This window comes from Larus michahellis, chromosome 3 (genome assembly GCF_964199755.1).
Source record: "Larus michahellis chromosome 3, bLarMic1.1, whole genome shotgun sequence".
Classification (NCBI taxonomy): Eukaryota; Metazoa; Chordata; class Aves; order Charadriiformes; family Laridae; genus Larus; species Larus michahellis.
Genome location: NC_133898.1, coordinates 46,686,132 through 46,692,171, shown reverse-complemented (window position 1 = coordinate 46,692,171; position 6,040 = coordinate 46,686,132).

The following is a 6,040-nucleotide window of genomic DNA, read 5'->3' as shown; positions in this document are numbered from 1 at the left end:
GGGGCGCCCGGCCCTGCTGGCGGTCGGGAGCTCAGTCCTGGCAGCCTAGAGCCTGACAGCGCTTAATTAGGGCCGTATCGCATGGCTCTTTCTCCACAAATACCTCGCCTCGCCCTCTCACTTGCTGCCGTGAGCAGCCTGGTGGCGATCGGGGTGCGACCGTCGCCTCCTGTTCCTTAAAAATCCTCTTTGGGTTTTGGCTTCCCTCCAGGGAGCCGCAGGTGGGCAGGCCTCCTCTGCGCCGGGAAGCGGCACAAACTGCTGAACCGGTGTTTAGACTTCTCCAGATATCCTGCCAATGAAAACTCTTGTTACGGTGACAGTTTCTGCTAAGGTGCTCCCCTACAGGGCTCAGAGGTGGCTCTAGTAGTTGCTTCCTCAGAAAGCGACCGGCAGCATTGTGGGCCAGGCAAAGTTGTGGTGCAAGTGAACACCTTTTTGTCAGCCATGGAGGAAGTAAGATCCCAGAGTTCGCAGTATGAAGTCAGCTATTTTTATACCTTTGTCTCCAGTATGTTTTGTGTGAAAACGGTTTAGGAATGCCCAAGCTGCCTGTGTATGGCTCTAGCTGGTTTTAGTCAGGGTGTTGTGCTGACCCTCAGCTGTGCTGGGGTGACTGTACTACCTCCAAACCCAACCTGTCCCTGAATATATCACAGTGATTTTTGCTCAGCGTGACTTTGGGCTTAAAACACCTTGCCAGACCAAGCATCAGTCTTTTATCACAGGAGAGTGAGAAAAACAAAACAAAACAAAACAAAACCCTTTAGCTTGTTTGCTTTACTAGCTGACCCACATACGTGCTGATGTGTGACAGCCTTCACAAGGGCCGAAATAAAACTTTTGGTTTAGACCTGGATTTAGATTCTTAGTTTAGATGGAAAAAAAAATACCAAAACCCCTAAATTAAATGCATCAGCTGTGGAAGCAACAGAATTTTCATGGAAATGTGTCTTGGCAAACAATACCTGTTGTTTTTTTTCCCTCTGTTATACACATAGTGGTATTAAAAGGGCTAGACTGAGGGTGTCATTCCTTATGGACTGAGACTGAAAACATGGGTAGTTGAGGTAGGCTTGATGTCTTTCAAAACACATATCTATATGCAAATTATGGGCTTGTCATGGTAAATTTATATGACAAACTACTGCTGTAACACAAGGGTTAGGAATAGTGAAAGTCATGGGTCAGAAAAATAAAACACTGATGAAAGTAACTATTCTTATCAATGGTAACTTTACTTACAATCTGTTTTCAAATCCATCAAATATGATTTAATCGATAACTGAAACTTACCTTAAAAAGTTTGTTCAATCTGTTTCTTCGTCACTGGCCTTCTGGGTTTTTTTTCTCACTACAAAGGCAGCAGGAGCAGCTTCCTTTCTCAAATCAATTATATTTTTTCCCCTAAAAGCTGGATTAATAGAGCACATGACCTTCTAAAATTTCCAGTAACGGACCACTAGTACTTCAGTATGGGCTTCAGGGAAGGCATAATTTTTTATTTTTCCTCCTCCTCCTCCATAATGCAGATTTACCTGTGTATGATAGACCATGTGCAAAAATACTGTAGCAATACACAGTCATGGGTTCGTTTAGGACCACTTGCTGTGTGGTGAAAGTCTAACAATAAGACATGACTGGGCCAAATTAGTGGTACACCTCACTGAGAAGAAGACGACTCTATCTTCTGCCTTTAAAGGAAAATCTTAAATTGTGTACTTTTTTTATCCCTGCAAAATGAAAGGAGGAAAAAGCTGATAAGGAGGAACAGGAGAGAAATGTAATTTAGTGGGTAGTACATGCTAGACAACATACTGTCCATTGGCAAATTCCATTATATACTCAGGGTTTCTAAGTACTTTTTCACTACAGCACTTGTCAAAAATACTCACTCTAGATGTCCTCTGGATTTCTAGAAAATAAGAGAAAGAGAACCCATAAATTACATTTTACAAAGATCATATCTCCGAATTCCTGGTTTTGGATTTTTCATAGCGAAATTTAATAGATACATAAATACACAGTCTCTTTAATGCTTGATTTGATAGTGGTCACGTTATTAATATTGTCAAATTGCTAACATTATTCAAGTGATCTTGAATATTTCATGAGCAGAGTTCCATTTGTCTTCCATGCAGTGTCATTATTCATGTGAGGCGCAACAAAAAGAAATGCTGTTATTGTATCATCAGGTCAAAGGCAAAGCTGGAAACAGAATCCTGATCCCTAATTCTAGTCCAGCACCTGTTTTACCTAACACAGTCTAGAGCCAATGCAACTATGGTTATGACAATTAATTAATTCATTAGCCAATCCTTTTCTAACTTTTCGTGCAATTAAAAACATGAAACATTTAAGAAACCCGAAACATTTAAGAAACCCAGACATCTGCTTTGCAATGCTTCATGTTTGCACTATTTTATATTAAGACCAGACCCTGCTCATCGAACATGCATGCATATTAATGGCAATGCTGCAAAAAGGATTTTACGTTTATTTTTACAGTTTCATGAAAGAAGAAACCACAACCCAGTATTTGCGTTTCTGGAAGTGTATGTTATGTGGCTTTCTGGAAGTGTATCTCAACTCAAAGTACTAAACATATATGTAGTTGAGTTCATGGTATTGGAACAGTAGAACAAGAAGCTGGAATACAAGGTCCCCAGTCTTGACTATGAAAACACTCCTTGAAATTCCCAAGGATTTCCTGATCACTTCTGCAACAGTCTTTTTAATATGTTGTCTGTTATGCACAATTTACATAAGATGGAAGAATGCATTGGCTATAAATTTTCAGGTGGCTGACATGTGCGTGTATGTAGATATATGCTTACATATGTATAAGAAAAACCTTAAAAGCCAGCTACGGAAATAATAATTCACAACTGGAAAGTCTGCAGATGTCTGGGACTGTCTTCAAAAGTTCCCTGCCTTTGCTGTATTTACTAATTTGAAGTGTTTCAGGACATCAGAGCATCAAGTGTCACTCCCATGTTAGAGCTGAGGAATCTGAAGCAGAGTAAATAAAGTGTCAGTGTCTCTGATACTCTCTACCTTTTTAGAAATACAAACCACAAACCATGACTCCCAGTTCTAACTATGACATCAAAAATGTCAGGGCTTTTACAGTGAGAATACTGTGGGATGGAAGAAGGGTGTTTTAAGGCATTAGAGAGATCTATTTCATTTCCCATTTGTTCATTCACTGACATGTTGTTTTTACTCATTTTCTGTGTTCTTTCTCCTTTATCTTCTGCTAGCATGCCTTTCAAATCACAGGCTCTTTCCCATCTTTCCTGACAAGCAGAGTGTGAGCAGAAAAGAAGAGAGAAGCTTCTGTCCATACTCAATACATTTGCATGAGGAGTTAGATGATGCTGGGGTTTTGCTCCCTGCTTTGAACTTTGTAAAACTTATTGTTTCAAAGGGCATGGTAGACAGCCAGACTGCAGTCCTCTGAACGAAAAAAAAAACAAAACAAAACCCTCAAAACACTCCGGCCACCTGGCTTTAGCTTTTTTATTTTGATTTTTAGCAGCCTTCTGGCATTTGTTTTCTTAAATGTTCTCTTTGCTATCCTTTAGCCTTAAAGGTAGATGAAAGCCAAGTGATTATTCACTGTATCTATATATAGCTGCAATGTACATCTATAGAGCAAGGGAGAGTTTACAGACAGAAGAAACCTTTAATCTATTCCCAACTACTTGGCATGAAAACAAGGCTTTTAATATAGATCTACATCTGTTGATAATGCAATATGTAGGGGAAAAATGCACAATTCAAATTTTTTGCAGAAATGCAGAAGTTCAAAATTAGGGATTGATCTTGCAAAATTTGTAATCCTAGCTATATAATCTAGTCCATATTGGCATGTGAACTTTAAATCATAAAGCAGGCTAAGTAGAAAAGTTGCAAGAAACTGAGAATATTCTGAAGTGAGAAAAGTGTTTGGCTCAAACACAGTTCACTGAAGCAAGCACAAGGCTTGTGACAGGGAGGGGACACACATGGGCAATCCTGGGAGGCGATGAGATGCTGTCAGAACATCTGTGCTACAGTTGGAAGTTGACTGCAGCACGTACCATAACATGTGAACTCTAGTATACCTGGCACAAGTGTACAAATAGCGGTACTAGCTAGAGGTGTGATTCATCTCATCTAAATAATGTATTTAAAAGTTAAGCACCTAGAACCAGCATGATGAATCAGTCTCTGAAAGTGTTTATTATTATTGACTGGCGGATAGGGTGACTTGAATGATTAACTTTTAGATGCCTAAGTTAGATGAGATGAACTTCATCTTGGCTATACAAACCTGGGTGGGACTGTGGTACATGCTCAGGTGGCAGATGCATATTGATGCCTCTGTGGCGCTTGTTGCTAAGTAGATTAAAAGAAGTGATGATATGTACTTTATCTGCTAACATCATACCTCCCTTGGATGTATATGTAGATGTGAACTTGATAGCACTCCTTCAACACTGTTTCACGGGAGAATTTTAATTTTTACATAGTTAAAATTAATTAAGAGTTGGCTTGCCCAACCCCATACTGGTCAGAGAGGAGTTCAGCCGCTCTGAACTCAAGCAGCTCTATCCTGATTCACCTGCAAACACAGCCAGGCTTAAGGGACTGTTTAAAAGGATGAAAGAGCAAGGTTTAGGTAGCTTAGTTCATTAAAAGAAACTGGCTTCAGGGACTGATTTTTTTTCTAATGGCTGGGCTTGATCTGAATCAAAACCAGAGTCAGAACCGGTCTCTTAAGTGCTAGAGCCTCTTTAAGGACAACTAAGGCCATTTTAGAACTACTATGTTTTCTTTGGGCTCTTCTGCACCATCATTTTACTGGGGGACAATTCGTCTTTGAATGAGGCTACCAGAAGGGGTGACTAGCAACCCAGTAAAGGCAGGAAAGAAGAACTATCACCTTTTGCTGGTTTGTCTTCTGCAGTAGCTTTGGGTTATTTGTTCTGAGCTCTCAAACAGCATGGTCAGAATTTTAAAACTAGCGTCGAATTTCATACTCTTATGATAGTTTTTGAGATAAAGATTGAAAAGGATTGTTTTTTTCAACTGAGCTGCCAATCCTGCAATGAGCTTGCTGTAGCTGTTATTTACAGCTGTACAGAGTGTCATTAACTTCGTACTGGCCTGAGAATGTCAAATAATTGAGACTAATATGATTACATAGTAAGAAGAGGAGATTTGGGAGGTTTGACTCCTGAATAGACATTAACTCTACCATATTCCATATCCAATGCTTTCCACAGTATCAGTCGGGGAGTCAGGAAAGAAAAGCGCTTTTCATTCAGTTAATGTTACTGTAGACTTACTAATGCAAGTAGTCCTGATGAGTCATGTTATTCATCAATTTAATATTGAATTTCCCTTTTAGACTTTGCTTATCTCCTAATGCAGTTCCTATCTTCTCACTTTTGTCTGTCAGTTCACTCAGTCATCACATCTTCTTTTAACATTGTACTGTGCAGGTTTTTTGAGTTAAAACATTGAAGACAAAAGAATCAGCCAGTACTGAAAGCAATGATTCCTTGTTTGGCGTTTCTGTGTATTTTCGTTATAACATGAAGTTTTTTCATGGGTGATTGCAAGAGAACAAAACATAGCTTTCTGTTCTTAATCTTTCCATTTCTAGGATGGATGTAAATATCTTTTATAAACCTTAAACAACCCTTATTAACTGGAAAATAAGAATATAGCCTCATGTCATACAAACTTAGATGACAGAGAATGGAAAAATCAATCATAGAATCATAGAATACCAGGTTGGAAGGGACCTCAAGGATCATCTGGTCCAACCTTTCTTGGCAAAAGCACGGACTAGACAAGATGGTCCAACACCCTGCCCAGCTGAATCTTAAAAGTGTCCAATGTTGGGGAATCCACCATTTCCCTGGGGAGATTATTCTGATGACTGATTGTTCTCATTGTGAAAAATTTTCCTCTTGTGTCCAGTCGGAATCTCCCCAGGGGTAACTTGTGCCCATTACCCCTCATCTTTTCCATGTGACTCCTTGTA